The 20,501-nt window shown below is 37.1% G+C and overlaps 1 protein-coding gene across 5 annotated transcripts in view; it reads right to left on the reverse strand.

Annotated features, from left to right (window-relative positions):
* Positions 1-20,501, reverse strand: part of SLX4IP (SLX4 interacting protein) — a 75,196-nt gene that overhangs the window by 45,906 nt on the left and 8,789 nt on the right. Inside the window, exon 1 of one of the 5 annotated variants that reach the window (XM_069850190.1) lies at positions 6,689-6,804. The exons of the other annotated variants lie outside the window; for them this stretch is intronic. The gene's annotated coding sequence lies outside the window, so the exon portion shown is untranslated. Of the gene's footprint in view, positions 1-6,688; positions 6,805-20,501 lie in introns of those variants that run through there. 5 annotated transcript variants of the gene reach the window in all.

Here is a 20,501-nt window from a genome sequence, read left to right on the forward strand (position 1 = left end):
AACACAGTATTTGTTCAAGATAATGGAAAGATAATTCAAGATTCCAACAAGCTGCTTTCATCCTTTTGTCATTATTATAAAAACTACAGTATCTTTAAAATCATAGCTAGCAAGCCATGAAGAAATCATGAAGAAATACTAATCTCTGCAGCAACCTACATTTATGACACTATGGTCTGGGGAAGGTGAGAGGCCATATTAACTGGAACATAATCATAATCTCCCTAAACGCATTTAATTCTTAACTGCACATTTTAAGGACATTTCTTGGGGCTTGGAAACACCAACGGGGTGCCACAAGGTAATTCATTATTGTGCATCACCTTATCTTTGTTAAGTGAGTGCAAATAAAGATTAGAGCTACCTTACCTAGCTCTCATCCTAAGCTATCAACAACCAAAGTTTGGTATCATGAAAATGACTCATGCTGAGAAGAATGGCCTCGCCACTGCTGTACTAAACGGGAATTTGGGATGTCCTTTTTGGTTCTAGAAAGCTGGTGCTGGAATTTAGTTTCTTACCCAGGTGGAAAGACAAAATAACTACTATGTACCCTATACAAAAAACTCTGCACCTCTGAATTATTTATTCTGTAATGACTAGATACTACAGTAATAGGTATTATCATGTTAAGTATTGAGAAATGGTAACCCCAGCAATGATCATTACTTCCTTTGATTCTGCATTGTATATCAGAGAAGTACCTAGTTCACTATCAGCTTCTTCAATACTTCTTCATAGTAACTAAAGGGAATTTCAAATTTAGCTATTTCTAACTATCACGGGTCTACCACTGGTTAAAACAACTAGAATGATTAGATGTTAATAATACACAAAAGGGCTTGCTTATTGAAGTCCTGCTAAGAAACAGCAGGGATGACTACAGCTCCAACAAACCTAAAAATCATGAACAATGAAGTGACATCTTCTGAAGAAATTACAGCCAGTACTAAAAAGACTTAGGGCCTTTTTCAGACCTTCAACTCATTAAATCATTTTCAAATATTTTCACACATATGCTCTACATGCTATATTTTAGCATAAATGAGCCAAACTTTTAAGTATAACAAAAGATTACTAAGCATGAATTGACAAGCTGCTGATGCATTTGTTAAGCATATGAAAAGAAGAATCACAAAGAACAGCTAAGGAGCTTAGTAATGTACCATCTGATTTCATGTGTTTCTCCATGTCAGTCATGACTAGAAAATTAAGTGCAATAAAAATCAAGGTAAAAAGACACCATCTTCAGTATATTTTGATGTAAACTCTATTGGAGGAAATAAATCCAGATGTTGGATCACAGGGAAAACACAATTAACAAAAATTCTCATACAGTGAAGAAGAGTTAAACCACAATGTTTGTTTGGGCAAGTAATGTGCACATTCTAAGATGAAGGGGGGCAGCAGTCCTCAAGCATATGATACATCCAATAACATATTTCTAAGTTCATTGTACAACAGCTGCAGGGATGGGCCAACTTCCCTCTCACAAAAACAGAACGGGGAAGTGAGGGCAGGTCCCACGCAGGAAATTGTTCCATATTACCCAACTTTGCAATTATTTCACAAAGCCTCTGTTTCCTTTCTTTACTAAGAGACAAAGTCTCACCTGCCCTAAAATTTACTTCCTTCCCTCCTTCTCATGAAGATGTTACCTACCGCATGCAGCTACTTAAGTGGGAAGCAGAAGGCAACAGAAAACCACACATCTGCAGTCCATGTTTCAATATAAAATATTTGCAGATGTTAAATTTTTATGCCAGAACAATTTAACACATCAAAGATACACTGATTACACATGCTTAGACTTTAAGACCAATACATAGAGAAAAAGTATTTTTATTTGAAAAAAAACACTAGCAAGCCAAATTTCTTAATATTGTTAAATTTGCTTAAGTGATTGAAATGTCACAATTTCCAAGAGCATTAAAGAAATACTTTTTAACTCTGTGTTTTACTTGATCTGCTTTTGAAACAAAGCTAGGCCAGTAAAGTTTCAGAACTGCATGAAAGCTTTTTTTTAGAAATAACATAAGAAAAAGCAATTCAGTTCTAAAAAAGACATATTACAAAGCAGAGGAAAGCTCAACAAAATAATCAATAATTTATCTAAAAAGGTACAAGGGAAGAAACAGATGAGCTTTTAAAGTGAATAAGTGATGCTCTAAATCTTACTGCTGAAAAAGCCGAATCGAATGGACGAAGAATACAAAGTATTTCAAAACGGAAACAGATCAGCAAAAACTTCAAGGAATTACTAGCTGGAAAGCAAAGGAATGTAATTTTTTTTTTCATGTCCAAGGGAAAAAATTATTTTCATCTGATATTGAACAGAGTATATGATAATTAGACTTTGTGCATAAACACAAAGAAAAAATGGATCCAAAAGGAACAGGAGCCACAACTGATTTATAAAACCATGTAAAATATTTAACATAGTTGAACACTGAAGAGCTAGTGACAAGCAAGAATAAGTTCTGCAGTGTAACACTGATTCCTAGTGGAGGCACCTATCACCAGAAAGGCTGCCTAGACTAAAACTTGACCTGCTAAGGAAGTTGACCATTCTGACTCCATCTTGCTTCTCCCAGAAATTACTGCTTCCAGAACTGAACAGGTACAATTCTCCTCTAACTAAACCAGCTTTCATGCAACATTTTTTTTTAAATGCATACTAAAAACTACTGAGTTCCATAGAAATAAATAGGGAACGATTATTCATATATCTCTCCTAGCCAGCTTAGGAAATAGCAGCCTCTGGCAGGAGAATATGGCAATGAAAAGCAGGTAGTGGGCAACCACATTTTAAGTTAAGTCCTATGCAGCTGAAAAAGTACACCTGAGTGTTCTAACATCAGGCCTTCAGGAGGCATCTGGTAACACACCAAATACATATAAAGGAAGGCAGGTGTGTACAGCATCAGATCATGCATGTTAATCAATATTTGCATGCACCTAGCAGGCACATAAAAAAAAAAAATCTGTAACCAAAAAAGTGAATCCTTCTGCAAATATTTCTCTTTGTACAACTCAGTTTCTCAGGTTACAGGGGGAGAACTGCCTACCATTTTTCTTCTAAAGATTTGTCAAAATGAGTTAATCAACTTGAGTCTCTTCCAATAGGGGAAAAGAAGATCCAAACTAAGTGTGATTGGTTTTAATATGAAAACAAACATTGAACGGACATAGAAAGAAACAAACTCAGTACTGTACACAAGCTTAATCTATAACTGGTTTTGTCAGCCTCTATAATTCTTTTTCACACCAAGTGCATTGATAGGTATTATCATCACTTGTGGTCAATCAAGTAATGAAAACCCAAGAGAAAACAGTTGGGTTTAATATGAGGTACAGATAGTATGGGTAACACATCACCCATTTTCACCTATTATGAAGTATAATAGAAACAACGTGTTCCCAAGGTTTCAGAGAAGTCTTCCCTTAAAGCTGGGACAGGGCGGAATGGCAACCAGGACTGAATTATTCTTGAAAAATATTTACCTATGTCACTGAGATCAAAAAATCTGTTACCTCAAGGAAAAAAAGGACGTAATTTCAGTGATGTTAAGGACTATCAGTACCTAGGATTTCAACTGATATTTGGGAATGCCTTTTAAAAAAAAGTTGAAGCTTTAAATTTCAAAGCCCAATTTTTCAAATTTCCCATGGATTATGTTGCTAATTGGAAATACGTGGGAAATATTTCCCACAATTATATTTATAAAAGTCAAGTTCCAGTGATAATTAGCAGCAATCCTAACACACGTGGAAAACATTAAAATCACTTAACATGATAAATAGTGTTAATTTTATGTAACAAAATGTACATTTAAAATACATAAAAAGTTATATTGGTTAATCCAAAGGTCCAAAATGGCCCCTATGCTCTGACAGCAAATAGTAGATGTCTACAGGAAAATGCTACACAAGATAAGCAAATAATGACAGTTGCCAAAGTAGATGTATTAGACATTTGGTAACATGAGATTCTGTGTGTTTCTATCCCATAGACTGTGTCTGTATTTAGAAATCACTAGTGATCGTTTTCTTCCAGAATTTGTTAAACTGGTTTATAAAGCTGTGAATTTTTGCATGCACAATATCCTGTGGCAAGCAGTTCCACAAACCAATCACATGTGCATGAGGAAGTGTATCATCTAGAATATTTCAAATCATCATGTTGGTGTAATTAAATGCCTTTGGTTGTTAAATTAGAAGATACAGTCATTTCTTATTTATCTTTTCCTGCCATCCATGATTTAATAGGCCACTATTATTCCCCACCCACCTCCAGCTTTCTGTCTTCAAGGCTGAACAGCATTAAATTGCTCCTTATTGTGAAGAAGTTTCACACCTCTCACTAACTCTTCTAGTTCCTCTAAAGAGACTATATGTCATGCTTCAAAAGTAGATGTGCCCTCAATTTGTAACATGGCACAGTGACGGTATTCCGTATGCTTTCCTATTGATTCCCTAAAATGACTTTGCTTTCTATTGTAAAATGCTGCTGTGAATTGAGCCGATGCTTTAATTAAATATTTATAAGCTTCAAAAAGGTCATTCCTGTGTGGTGGTCCTGTGTTCAGGACCCATCACCTGTATCCCTAAGTTCGGAATCGTTTTCCCTTGAGCCCAGACACATGGCATTTACCTATTCATCCATTATTTTACTGAACAGACAGTGAACGGTCTCAGATTTTTTGCAATACTTCATTGTATCCCTTTGCTATTCAGCTCACTTCTCAGTCATTCAGAAATACACACAGTATCCACCCCAAAGTACCCTGTTTGACTCCAGTACTGCCTCCTTCTCCATTTATCCTTTAGTCAGATAATCACAGGATCACAGAACAGTTGGCTTTGGAGGGGACCTCTGGAGATCATCCAGTCCAAACTAACTGCTAAAGTAGGTTCACCTGCAGCAGGTTGCATAGGGACATTTTCAGGCAGGTTTTGAAGATCTATAGGGAAGGAGACTCCATAGCCTCTCTGCACAGCCTGTTCCAGTGCTCTGTCACCCACACAGTAAAGAAATTTTTCCTTATGTTGATGTGGAACTTCCTGTGTTTCAGTTTGTACTCATTGCCCCTTGTCCCGCCACTGGGCACTGTTGAGAAGGGTCTACCCTCATCCTCTTGACACCTGCCCCTTAGATATTTCTAAGCATTGATGTGATCCCTTCTCAGTCTTCTCTTTTGCAGGCTGAACCAACTGAGCTCATTCAGCCTCTCTTTGTAAGAGAGATGCTCCAGTACCCTGATAATTTTTGTGACCCCCAGTTGGACTCTCTCCAGTAGTTCCTTGCCTTTCTTGAGCCAGAGAGCCCAGAACTGGACTCAGCAATCCAGGTGTGGCCTCACTAGGGCAGAGTGGAGGAGTAAAATAACCTCTGTCATCCTGCTTGCTACACCCTCCCTGATGCACCCTAGGATACCACAAGGCACATTGCTGGCTCATCATCAACTTGTTATATACCAGGACTCCCACATCCTTCTTCACAGAGTTGCTTCCCAGCCGGTCAACCCCTGACCTGTCCTGGTCCTTATTTCTCTCACGGTGCGTAACCCTACACTTGCCTTTGCTGAACTTCATTAGGTTCCTCTCCACCCAACTTTCCAGCTGGTCCAGATCTTGCTGAAGGCAGCACAGCCTTCCAGTATATTAGCCTCTCCTCCTACTTCTGTATCATCAGCAAGCTTGCTGAGGGTACACTCTATTCCCTGATCCAGGTCACTGATGAATACATTGAAGGAGACTGAGCAGACTGCGAAACCCCAGGCCACAATCTTCCAACAAGACTCTGTGCTGCTGATCACAACCCTCTGAACTCTGCCATCCAGCCAGTTCTCAATCCATCTCACTGGATGAGAAACATCTTAATTTATGTAAGGACCTTCTTTTTCAGCTCACTTAAAGCAACTTTGGTGAGGCAGCCTGTCAATCAGTTTTGCAGAACCTAAATGGGTTATAGCAACCAGATTTCTCTATTTTCAGATTCACCAGTCCCTGTAAAGAAGCCAGGAGACTGTGATGCATGACTTGTCTTTACAATGGGCATTTTGCCTCTTCCCCAATTACTGCACAAATCCATGTATCCATTCATTATGCCTTCATGGATTTTGTGCTGCTGTGCCTCCTACAGATGTTAGGCATTGAACTGACAGCTTTCCAGTCCTATCATACAATACATTCTCAAAAACATGACACTAGGGCTGTTTAAAAACAATAAGATTTGCCAAAGTTTATTATTCACACATATGCTAAAATCAGGCTATGTACTTATTCCAGAGCAAAGTACACATCTACTAAAACAGACAACTATATTAAAACCCATTGTTTCTTTTGCAGTTAAGAACACTATGAAGCCAGAAAATTAGTTGTCAAAGTTAAAGCATCATCTCCAAAAATTCTGACTTTGAAACAACTTAGTACTTAGCAAAATGCTACAAATGAATCTTAGTATCCTCTCCTGTTGTGTGCAAATGCACAGAGAGAATCATTCTTAAACAGTGCTTTCTCAGGAAACTAATTCTGCTTCACCTGTCTCCCACATTGCCCCTACACTGAACCAAACTGCTGAAAAAAACTCCACTTTCTCCACATAAGATGATAATCTAGTGTAAAACAGCCCCTTAATTTTATTTTCATCATTTTCTAGCCAAAATACATATATTTCTATACTTACCAGATTCTTTTTTAACTTGCTCTATCAGTAAGCCTACTGCAAAAAATTGCCATAGGTCTCTTAATGCTTCATGACATTTTTCATTAATTTAAATTCATGATTCAAGACTTTCTCCACATCTGCAGATGCCACAATTCCTCCTCAATGCATCTTCCAAATGGGTGAGTGCTATAATAAAACTGACAGAAGAAAGCAGCTCAGTGAAGTAAGGTTTGCTACCTAATAGCAGGCATCTGTCACCTAGCTTAATTAAAACCTGCTTAATTGCAATGTTTCTGTCCATCCAGCAACATGTTAAAACAAAAAACTAAAATTGAATTACTTAACATACCTGCAGTGCACCCATAGCCTGTATTTACCTGATTAGCTCTATAAGGGGGAAAGAAATACACTTTACATACAAGAAACATCCCTACCTGCTGCACTGCAACTTAATGCCCATCATCAATAAAAACAAGACAACCACCATTGTCTACTGTTTCATACTGCACAAAGAGTATATAATTTTCATCACTTCTAATTTTGCTCCTCTGAAAAAACGGAATTTTGAAACTGATAGAGCATTTTTCTTTAAAAAAAGGCAACAATCAGTTGCTAAAGCTGTAAAACTAGGCCCAGTTCACACGACATGCCAAGAAAAACAACTGTTTCTTAACTTGCTAGTCCTTTTAATTTATGACCCTAGCAAGGAGATAGAACTCAAGTTTGCAATCAACAAAATAATTATTGGTGCCTCAGCATAAGAGAAGATTTTTTTCCTCCTGCTTGCTGAAGTACAGTTCTGGTCTACATCACTCTCAGTTCCCAAGCCTCTTTCCATCTCTCCTTATCTCAGTCTTCATTTTCTCACTGTCAAAGCCTGTTTTTCCAGGAAGGAAAGTTATGGTAAAGATGAGGAATATTGTTCAGCACCTCTTTGCCCTTTGGCACTGCTATCAAACACTGGGATTTTATCTGCCACATTAGCAGAGATCTTACAAAAAACACATTCCTTTTTGTATAATGTACATGGTGGTCACTCAAACAATAACCAGTAACAGATGTCTTAAGTGAGGAGAATGGATTATTTAAATTGAGCTTTATAAATTCAGACGATACTTTCCCAGATTTCAAACTTTGACACTTAATTTATAACTATCAGTATGACCATATACTTTCCTTTGTGTGTTTATTTCTAGTTCCAACTTCAGTAAGTATACTTTGTCCATCTTGCTTTAAGTTTGCCTATGACCTTGTAGATAATCTTACCCTCAACTTGCATTCACTTAATAGTGTAAAGATAGTGGTAAAAAAATGAAAAACCCTTTGCAAAGAATCCAATACCCAAATAAAGGATTCTGACAGGGGCTAAGAACTTAAACGCTTACGTAAAATTACTGGACACATTCAGTACCCTGCAATGATCATTTGAGAAAGTTTCCCTTTCAAAGGAAACACAAAAGCATGAAAGAAATACAAACTGCCAGAGTCTTTTCCATTGAAGTTTTAATGTTATAATATTTGTATTTAGTTCTGCTTCCTAGGGATTTTTAAAATGCACTCTCTCAATATGCATGAGAAATTGAAGAGTAACTGCTTTAAATATCCTTACAGTTTACCACCGCAAGAAAGTATTGGAGGGTTTCAAAGAAAATTCTCCATGAATCTGCATATGCAAACCATACCTGCCAAGATCACTTTTACTCATATAGAAACAGAACTGGATCGATTTGACACAGTACAGAAGCAGTTTTAGAAGACTACACTCTTTATAAAGACGCATTATGTTAAATTACTTGTTTTCACAATCCCTTTTAACAAATAGATTTCTACATGTATTTCTGGCTACAGCTGCTTAAGAAAAATCAACTATTTTAAAAAGTCATTAAAAAATCCTTCTCAGCTACAAAAACAAAGAATACCAACAACAGTAGCAGCTATGGAATGTATTTTAAAAGACAAGGTGAAATTCTGCCATTGCAACTTCTCTGAATGGATGCAGATATGATTTACAAACACACACACCTGGAGACAATAAATTGTACAAAAAATTTGTTGCTGTATAAGATGTATCTCCTTCAGGATCTTGAAACTCGCTGACAGGTAAAAACAAGCAGATCCAGCAGATGCTCCACATCCCTGATTAAATTTTTAAAACAGTAGAATACAACGCATAATAATCCCAGAAAAAATGCAACTCTGACATTTTAAAGCTTTACAGGCAGCTTCATTAGCACAAATTCACTTGCACTTTGCTTAAGCCATTCAGCCATGAATCTCAGGGTCATTTTTAGGGAATATACTTCCTGTTCAGAAGAAAGGCAGTGCAACAGTTGTATCCCCTGTAAAGGTTTTACCTTTTGTAGGCAGTAGATAAATGGATCTATGAAGCATTCCTCCAACACACAGATCATATTACAGGCCAGAAAGTTTCTTTTCTTCCCATTACAATATTCACCTGTACCCTTGTTATTGGAAACCCTCAAAGTTCAAAAAGAGAGGTTGATGAGATGGAAAGGCCTCTTTGCATCCAGCAATAACATTTTCCTGTAGACCTTAAGCAATGCCTAGCAGTACTCAGTAATTTTATATTAAAATATGTGACAACAGATGCTAGTAATATAACATGAGTGGTTTAAAAAAAGCTACAGATTTCATAGCATGAAAATCATACGAGGAAAATCAAAGGACAAACTCTTATATGCTGCAAATATCATCTGAAAAAGACAATGGCTGATAAGATTATGCCAGCTAAGGATCTATCTGCCACACTAGACTGCTATGGCTGAGTTTTCACTTCCTACGTCTGCATCTTTTTAAAGAGACACCGCAGGAAAGAATACACTTTATAAATTAAGTAAAAATCCCTATATTTTTTCCATTTTTTCCATTTTTCCATTTTTTCAACAGAAAAAAAAAAGCTCTACATTACAGATCAAGAGGGAATTACTCCCTGGAAAGCAACACCTCATTTTTTAATTAAAAAAATGATGGTATGCTAACCTCACAACTGCTTTTGTTAAAAGGAATGTAGAAAATAGAGATGACAGCATGTGACAGATTACGGTCCCTGGATGTCAGGAATGCAGAGTACCACAGAGACAGGAACAAGTGAATGCACTGTCCATTTTATCTGATTCATGTTAGTAAGAGGAATACAAAAAAAACCCCCTTCACTTTAACATGACCAAGAATGTTGTTAAGCTTCATTTGACTTACACGTAGACATGTATTTATATCTTCATATTATTCTTTGCTCGAACTTAGTAACAAAGTTTGCCTCAGAGCTTATTAAAAAGACAGAAGGACAAGCATTTGTATATATAGCAAATATACATGTTATTAATCAACTATTAAGACCTCCTACATTGCTATAGGACATAGTTAAATGAAAAGGAAATATTTCCTCACTTGTCTGACACTAAGAGCGAATTTATGTGATCTACTGCAATTAGCAGCAAAGAACACTAGAGACTAGGGCGTGTAAGCATTTTAATTCATTTATATTAATAATTATCACATGGCTGAAGTGCTAGATGCTCCAAATATTGCTGGCTTTAAAGTTTTTCAATATGGCCTTCCACCTTCCTTCATTAGGCTGAAGGTTACCCTGAAATAGTTACACTAAAAAGTAATAGATAAAAAGTTATCTTGAGCTTAACAAAAGCTATATTACCTTGGAATTATATAATAGGTAGTGAACAGATAAATAAGTAAAAAAATTATTAATTGCTAGCATTCATTGGAAAGTCTTCCCAATGTATATTTGATACTTCAGAAAAGCAAAGAAAAATTATGACCTATAAAAAATCTGCCATTTTATCAATCAAGCATTTTTGACACATTAAGGCTCATTCACAAGTGTTTAAAAGCCATTAAGTGAAATATATGCTTTTTGGATAAAATGCTAATCTTTTACATAACCATAGATGACAAAAACATAATAAAATCAAAATGAAAAATCTATTCATACAGATTCCCTTTTTTAAAAGGAGTTTGGTTTGTTTTCTAAAGAAGCATTGTTTTTCTGGACTACTGAGGATGTGGAGATCATCCACATTTATTTTATCCTCCATTAACTGATTACAACTAGGAACAGCCAGAAGATAAAAGTTGAAGAACAGGCCTGAACTTCCTAACAAAGTCTTGAGAAACAGACTCCTGAGATAGCTTACCTACATTCCAGTTAAGTACACCTTTAAAGACTTGTTCCTATAAGAATACCACACTGAAGTGAACTTCATTTTTTCCAACCTTACACAGATACTGCTCATCTCTTTGTAAGAAAAATGCACACAGTGAAGCAATGATGTACTCAGATATCAATATACTACAAGAAGTCTTTCTAAAAAGGCCAAGGGCTTCACAGGTGCTCCTAGATGACTGCAGGCAGATTTGTAACTTAAACAGTTTCTGAATATGACCTTGGTAAGGGCAGGCAGAAAACTGATTAAGTAAAATCTACCATATGGTGACATGCTGACTCCCACAGGGAAATTAGCAGGATTGAAAGCACCACAGAAGTCTCCTCCAATTGAAACAATACAATTAACCTACAGTAAAACATCATCCTTTCTGTGGATTAGTACCAGAGAAATATAAAAGAACTGAGACTTTTCCCTTCTCCTTCCAGGTTACAAAGGAGAGTACAGACTATCAGGCAAAGAATTGTGCCCACCATCCCCAAAAAAATGACACTTTCCAGCATCTGGATATTCCTAAGCTCTTCCCTATTTCAAACTGCCAAAACCAGTCTTTTGATCAACTAATCTTGCTACTCAAGATCTTCCATCAGTTTGAATATTGTTTACTACTCCTGATCCTCATCTCATTATCAAGCCGTTACTGTTAGTTCCTGTTTTTTTCCCCTGCTCCACACTTGAGAAACAGAAAGAGCAAGCAGGAGACTACTGCCCTGATCCTAACCTCTCCATTCAACCTTTTAGTTCAGCTTTCCGTCTGACGCTAGCTGCATATCCCTGCTCTACCAGAACCTGTAGTCTTCACAGTTCTTTGTGATAAAGACAATATGGCACTTAGACACTATCGCACATGACCATGGTGACTGCATTTCCTACTAGTAATAAAAATGCTGAAAACCAAAATAAAAAACAACCCAGCTATGCTGAAGCCATGCCAGATCTCACAATAACCAAGGCCTGAAAGACTTTCCTCTCCTACAGCTAAGTTCATATCAAGTAGTCATTACAGATTCTTATTTAATGTACTGTACCTTTGTTTACTAATATCGAACAGGTATAAGAATAATATTTATGAAATTTATTGCTCCAATGTCCCTTGTGAGAGCACAAAGCCAGCTGGAAAAAAAAAAAAATCCTTTGTTTTACTAAAACCAGAGTGATGACGCAAAATAATCCTTTGATCTATTATCTATTTGAAAGTACTAAGCTAAATGCAGACAGTAATTGCTGACAAATCCCAGTAGTAAACAAACCAGTTTCACATTTTACATATTATCAAGAGGCTACAGAATTAATGGTTACAGCCAAAGAAATGTTGACACAGTTGCAGACTGAGCCTTAACATGCTGATCATGTTAAAATACTACACGAGAAATATTTTTCCACTTTGTAAAAAGCCAGACTGTTTACATGCGTAAATGGCTAGAGACCTTGTTGTCTGTGTGTGGTCTTAACATTTCAGTATCATAACCATGAATATAATGAGAAGCAGCATGAAATAACCTATTATACTTACAACGAATGCCAGACTGTTAATATTACAAGCATTGAGGTTTAACTTTTTTAACTTTCTCAAAATGAGCATTACAACATACACTTAAATCTCTACCCCTTTTACAAAGTAATTAATAAATAAATTGAAATAAAGCTTTTAGAAAAGTAAACAGAGAACTCATAGGCTATTTTTTCTTCCTTTTACATTGTTTAGAAAGGAAAATAATTTGGAAAAAATTTCAAGAAATTAAAAATAACACACTTCATTAAAAGCCAGGACATTCTGAAACTATGGTAACTTCACTCACATCCTCTTAGCATGTAAGATGTATTAATATTTTTTTTTATTAACTGTAACTATTACATCAGTTTTAGCCTAAATGTCTTAAATTTCTAATTTTACCAAATTTTTGCTGAAAAAATAGTAATTTTTTTTCTGCAAATTGTTAATGCTGATTTACTTAAAAATCAGTGGCAAGTCTTCTGCAACTACTGGTAATTCTTTTTTTTAAATAAAAAACAAAGCCCTACTGCTGTCATGGTTTACTGAGGAAAGCACTGTGAGGCCGTTAAGGAAAAGAAGGTGCAAGCTATCTGTGACACAGGGAGGTCAATTAGTAGCTTTTCCATTCACACACTTCTGTCTGAAGACTGCCACAGCTAAAGGACATCAAATTGTCCCATCTACCTGTTGATGTCTAGTAATAAAACATGCAATTGTAAAAGGCCAGTATACAGAAAAAATAAAAAAAAAAAGTCTTCAATCACTCAAATTAAGAATTCTCAATATTTTTCGTATTAATTGAGGTCTCCTCCCATAGGCAGCAATAAAAAGCAGAGGCCATCATCTTCCTAGCATCTTTCTGTGAGCCCATGACTGACAACCGTAAGACGCCATTGGAAAAAAAAAAATACATAAAAGATAGATTGAAAGTACAAGGTTGTTATCAAGAATGTAGGTGTTAAAAGGCCAGAGACAGATTTCTGCATCTATTTGCCTTATTTGCATTTCTAATGCTCATTTGCATATGCAGGAATGTCAAGGAAGGAAGGAAAGAGAAATTGCCTGTTAAGCTTTCCATAATCTTATATCCTAATGATATTTTCAATGTATGCATGCAAACCAAGTTTCTTCAAAACAGTTTCTTCTCTAAAATAACAGGATTAAAGTTATAACAGAAGAATTCAGAGATGTAATAGCTGAGTAGAATTAACACTGCGGGACCATTTGAATTCCATTTGGGACACACATGCCTCATGAGGTTGTGTTTCTGTTCCACAAGCATTGAAGAAAAATAAACATGTCACAAAAAGTCTTTAAAAGTATACTTCCCAAATTAGTGAAATGATCAAGAAGTCATTAGAAAAGAAATACATATGAAGAGTAATTCACTTTAAAAACAAACAGTAAATGACCCTTGAATGGGGTCCTTCTGAGTTTCCTCAAAGGGAGCAACACAGCTCTGTAACTAGGCAGAACTGAAATGAACCAATGCTACATTCCATCTCTCTGTCTTTGAAGAGGCGGACTAGTTAGCTAAACTACACCAGGGAGAAAGAAACCAAGCAGCATTACTCGATTCCCATGTCTATAGCAGCCAGTCAGGCCAAGTGTTGGATGCAGCCTACAACACAGGACTTCCCAGAGCAGAGGAGACAGGTCTTCCATGGAGGCTGGACAGTACTGACAGGACAGCTGTGGACAGCCGCACAGCCCAAAGCACAATTGTCCCAGTCAGACCAGTTGCTGAAGCTCCCCATGCCCCACACTAGTGGGTCAACATCACCAGCTCAGCCAGCTAGAGCAACTTCTATCTTCCATCAAAGGAGGAATGTGAGAATTGTATCCCACCATGACTGGGCTCATTAACAATATTTTTTAACCTAAATAAAGCTTTATGCTACTCTTTTTTTCCAGTAATTATTTGTAAACATTCAGCTTTTGCTCTAGTGCCAAAATATTAATGGAATGGCTGAAGACAGACGTAAACATCACAGAAAGGCATTATTATTTATTTTGTATATAACCAGGTTGCAGAAACTTCATGTGGATAGAAGTCACAGAGGGAAACTCCAGACTACGTAAGTATTCAGTGGCAGATATTCATTCCTTTCAGTTAGCAGCATAATCATTTCAATCCCATTACCTGTTCACATGCAGTCTGTTCCTCAGGATATTAATGGTATACTATTGCATTTTCATGCTTATAATCTGTAGTTTAAATGGTGGACGGTGGATAAGAAACTGGTTAGATGGTCGTATTCAGAGAGTAGTGGTAAATGGCTTAAAGTCCAGATGGAGATCCATAACAAGTGGTGTCCCTCTGGGATCCATAATGGGACCAGTGCTGTTTAATATCTTCATCAATTATATTGACAGCAAGATTGAGTGCGCCCTCAGCAAGTTTGCAGATGACACCAAGCTGAGTGGTGCAGTTGCCACGCCGGAAGGACAGGATGTCATCCAGAAAGACCTGGACCAGCTAGAGAACTGGGCCTGTGAAGAACCTCAAGAGGATCTACAAGGTCAAGTGCAAGGTCTGACACCTGGGTCAGGGCAATCCTCAATTTCAATACAGGATGGGGGATGGTGTGATTGAGAGCTACCCTGGAGAGAAGGACTTGGGGGTGCTGGTCAATGAGAAGCTCAACATGAGCCAGCAGTGTGCGCTCACATCCCAGAAGGCCAAACGTATCCTGGGCTGCATCAAAAGAAGCATGGCCAACAGACCAAGGGAGGTGATTCGGCCCCTCTACTCTGGAGTATTGTGTCCAGTTCTGGAATCCTCAGCATAAGAAGGATATGGAACTGTTGGAACAGGTCCAGAGTAGGGCTACAAAGACGATCAGAGGGCTGGAGCACCTCCCATACAAAGACAGGCTGAGAGAGTTGGGGTTGTTCAGCCTGGAGAAGAGAAGGCTCCAAGGAGACCTTACAACGACTTTCCAGTACCTGAAAGGGGCCTACAAGAAAGCTGAGGAGGGACTGTTTACAAAGCCTTGCAGTGACAGAACTAGTGGCAATGGGTATAAACTGGAGAGGGGCAGATTTAGGCTTGATATAAGGAAGAATTTCTTCACCGTGAGAGTGGTGAGACACTGGAACAACTTGCCCAGGGAAGCTGTGCCTGCCCCATCCCTGGAGGTGTTCAAGGCCAGGTCGGATGGGGCCTTGGGCACCCTGATCTAGTGGGATATCCCTGCCCATGGCAGTGGGGTTGGAACTAAATGATCTTTAAGGTTCCTTCCAACCCTAACTATTCTACGATTCCATGATATTACTCTCCTATTTTTGTACTATAGGAATGTCAAAAAAAAGAAGGAGAGTTATACATTGGATGACCCTGCCAACTGTCAGGTCCTAAGATCTTGGCATTGAACAGATACTCTTTAATGGCTCAAGACTTAGCTCTTCCCCAACTCTTTAGTTCAGCAAATATTTTATGTTAGGAGCTATATACTTCTTTTCTAATCAGCTTTTATCTGTGTGATACAAAGCAGGATAAACCACAACCATGTATATTTGGTTAATTATGACTGCTATTAAATCACTAATGCATTCAACGAACAAAGTCGACCCTCTCAAGTTTAAAATAAGAGATCAGTGGTTTGAATTTGAAAAGCAGTATTTAACTGTGTCTTACATAAACTATTGTTTCACCAACTGAGAGGTGCCAGATATGCCAGGCAACTTACCACTTCCTGGAAAAGATGCAGGGCCATGCAAAGTGAACCTTGCATGTATACAGGACAGAACTTAGTTTAGTTACTGCACAGCTTGTTAGAGTAAAATGAGGACACCAACAACACAAAAATGCTGAGGAAACATTCTGTGCCTGGGTCACATTTTGTTACGTAGAAACCAGTGATATTACAACATTCTTTTCCTCACTCTCCCTCAGGACTAACAACTATTCTTCAATGTCCATTTGATGCAACGTCTTTAAAGTCATTCTCCGCTTGAATGCTATTTAGTACGTACGTAGCCAGCCAGTGACACAGAAAAGGGAATAAAATCTTTGTTTTGCTGAAGCTTGTAGATTCAGGATTTCATGCAAGAGGATTTGTCTGTAAAACACACAGATAGCAGAAATAGCAAAGAAGCTTCCATGAAAGAAGTTACAAAGACAAGAAAGTACAAAACCAAGAAAGATGACACTTGCTCTTGAGGCTTCACAAATGGACCATGCTTCACTAGCAAAGCGTACACAGTCAGCAGGAAAAGATCATCTTGAAGCACTCAAATCACTGAAGTAAAATTTGGTTCAAAACTGCCCGCATATGATCAAGACCACAAACTCCTCTGTTCCCACTTTGCCAAGTGAAAATCTCTCAGCTACAAATACTGTTTTATTGTAAGAAGGCAGAGTTGTATTTGTAAAGGCCTCATTAAAAGTACTGCATTCTATGAAATATGGAAATAAAAAAAATGTGTTAGTTCGATATACAAGATACAGATACCATGGCTTGGCAGGACCTATCTTTATTTACCATTTTTTTGTATGATTAAATGAACCTATACAGATAATCTGATCTTCATTCATTACATTTATTCTTTCTGTTCATATGGCCAAGCACTATCACACAAAGGCAAAAGTAGACAGACTCTGCTAAAAAAAAGCCAGAAGGACAGAACAATACGCAACAGTAGAAGGCCTAGAATACAGACAAACTCTTCAGAACTTGCCCCCTGTAGTAAGAGCTCTTTTTTTGTCCACCAAGATATCACTTTACTCCATATTGTAGTTAATTTCTCAAATGCATTTCTGACATTATTTCTAAATTACTAAATCTACAACTTTTTGCCTTATCATTACCACACTGCTTGTAGTAATTAAAACTGGCAGAGAGGAATGAAGGGGAGAACTTAATTCAGCAGTGGCAAATGAAATCTAGCATGTACAATTTTATCAAAAAACACTCCAAGTAACACTTCAAATAATGTCATTGACTTCTTCACAGATCATACAGATTTTTAGTCCCTTAAAGTCTGGAATTTATAGTTTTTGCCAACCACATTGTCACAGCTTAAATGAGCAGCTGTCAACTGTTATAAAATAACTGCATCATCATCCCTTTTAGAAGAACTAGTGTGGGAAATGAAACACTTCCACGGGATCTAAAGTTTCTGGAGTCATGGTAATGAATCTGTTTTCATCAGGCGACCATGAGTCATCATTTTATCAGCAGTTTAATGGGTTTTCACAAGTTAAGTGTCATCAGTGCTCATGCTTAGCAATGACTGCAGCAGAACACTGAAATAGGGTGCTATGTCCTGTGGTACCATTATTTAAGGAAAAGTTTGGCTATTGAGTCAAGAAAAATACTGCAAAGTCATGGTTGAGTAAGTGCTGCAGCAAACACAAAATGTCCAGAAACTAAGCTTTTATTTGAGAATTGAAACCAAGCAATAATTTTGCTTTTAAAAACAGACTCCTTTTAAGGAAGTTGTGAACCACATGGATGAAACATAAGGAAAAAATAAAAATGTGTCATTGGTCTCTCTTCTCCCTTCTACACTATAGGCCAGTCAGAACACACTCATATATAAAATATTCACATAACTCCCACATATCAGAATCTATCTACATTGTCCAAGGTTGGGAGAGGCCACAAAAAAGAATATGAAAATTGTTATATTAAATTTGCATGATAGCAATGTCAAGAGCAAAAACTGCATTACTGCATCATTAAAGTGTTTGCACATGACATTACCAGGTACTATATGAAACATGGATCCCTTTACCTCTCAGCCTACTAACCTCCTTCTGAACTCACTGGAAAGAATTGAAGAATTTCACCTACAGCGCAAGCTGAAGCCTCTCCCAGGACCTAAAGACATTCAGTGACCCCATGCAGCATCGCTGCTAAGCCCTGATGTTTTGCTGGACTCGGAGAGATTGAAGTTTGCTTCTAAGTTTCCCACCCCTTCCTCCTTTCACTGCTAGACTCAGGGGTCAGGCAGGCAGTACCACAAAGATCACCAAGAAGCAGAACAGCAGAGGTGTAAGATATGTTAGCAATGGTCAGAAACAAACCATATGCCAAACTTCATGGAGATTACATCTCTGAATTAATTAAATCTAAAAAATTAGTACCACTTGGTATGGTGTGTATTTAGAATCCTTTATCGTTGCCACAGTAGTGTAGTGCTCACAATTAGAAAAAACTTAATTTTCTGGCATAACTGGTACTTTTAAAGTTAAACAGATTTATTTGAATTACCAAAAAGAAGTAAAGCAAGTTGAGCCATCCTTTTATTCCTTATTTGAAGTGATCCCCATGAAAGCAGTGTTTCCACTATTGATGTTTATCCCTCTGGCTTCCTATTCCTTTCTCCTTCTGCTAACACTTTAATCTCTCAACTCTTCATCTACTCATCATTTCCCTAGGCTTGAAAATTAATCCTCTGAGGTCAGTGAGGAAACTTCCATTGACTCCAGGAGGTTTAGAATCAGATCGTACACTTAATTTTTTCTCCCCGCTCTACCTCCCAGCTTCCTCTTTTCTTTCTTCTGGAACTTATTTACCCATCACTTTAGTCATTCCATATCTGGTCCCATGAAATTGGGAATTAAATGCAGAGTTAAGGGAGAGAATTAAAACTATGTCCCTCCATCCATTATTATTGTTTTCTACTTTCTATTTTAAATTATACTCCTTCCTGCCTCCGAGTCCCTTTTTACCTTCTTTAAGCAGCAAATGTGCCACATAGGGTAAAATATTTACAGAAATATACATCACTAATTCAATGGGCACACTTCACAGATATGTACCCTCTAATCTAGCCCACTTAGACGTCCCCCAAGATCATTTGAACAGACACGTTTGATACAGAAATCTTTGTTGATGCATTATCACTGTATTACATTTCAACTGGCAGCTGAAAAAAAGAAAGGCCAGAGATATGATGAAACTTCAGCATTAGAGATCTATTAATATATACAAGCATACATGGAAATACCAAAAACAGACCCCTTCAAAATAATCTGCTCATTTTCTTATTCCAGATCAAGGACAACAACAGGAGCCTTCTATAGGTCTGCAAGCAGATCCTGAAATGACCCATACAGCACTGTAATTACATACTACCACACTGTCTGACATACAGATATCTTCCCATTTCATTCTACCTACTGTTAGGGCTTATAATCAACATTCTTTCTATACACTCTTTCATGGAGCACTTCTAAGACATGCAAAGACAGATGCTAAGGTGCCTTTGATTATAAATCAGTATCTTAATGATCATATTAAGATACATCAACATAGAAAAAGTAAAGGATACATCTATAAGCAAAATGAAGGGGAAAATTGACCACATTACAGTTGTACTGTCATTTTTCTGTTCAATAATTTCCAGTACTTCCATCTTTGTTCCTGATACAAAACAGAAAAGCATGCTTGCTGCTTCAAAGGAACTCACAATTTAAAGCAAGCAAAAAGTTTGAATTATGAGGGACCAAAAAGTTTCATACACACTTCTAGCATGCAATAATTTAAATTGCTAACAAGGAACACTTTTGAAAAATCAATTGCAGAGTGTGCTGGATGTCCAGATGGAACACGGAAACTATAATTATCTTAACCTAAGATATGTGCTAGCAAAGGCCTACAAATTTGAGACAGAACAGAGCTCTCAATTTTTCGCAGTAGGAAACAACAAAGGAAAACAAGTTTCTTTTTAAATTGAGCTATTGAAATATAGTAACGACTTAAAGTCTTCAGTGTTTGGCAAATGAAGAGGTTGCAGAAAACAGTAAATGAAATTTTTCTATTACAGCCATAAACATTACTATATTTAGTTCTGCAGTTTGGCATGAATAAAGTCAATTTACACAATACTGGAAGAGCAATTCTTTCTAGTTTGTCCAAAGTTTTAAACAAGGCCCTAGTGATATTATTTTTCAAATCCATATAGAGTTCATGATTTTGCTTTAAGCCTCACCACTAAAAGTTAAGATTTATTTCTCAGAACAGCAGTAAAATATTTTAGAAACACACAAAGAAAGCTTAATTAAATTCATATGTCTTATTTTCCAGATTTGGGAATATCTTACCATGCAGTGCTTTATGAAGGATCAATATTTCCTAAAATTGAAACTAGCTGATCAAATTAATTTGCATGAAATATTACC

The sequence above is a fragment of the Phaenicophaeus curvirostris genome, chromosome 2, assembly GCF_032191515.1.
Source record: "Phaenicophaeus curvirostris isolate KB17595 chromosome 2, BPBGC_Pcur_1.0, whole genome shotgun sequence".
NCBI classification, from domain to species: Eukaryota; Metazoa; Chordata; class Aves; order Cuculiformes; family Cuculidae; genus Phaenicophaeus; species Phaenicophaeus curvirostris.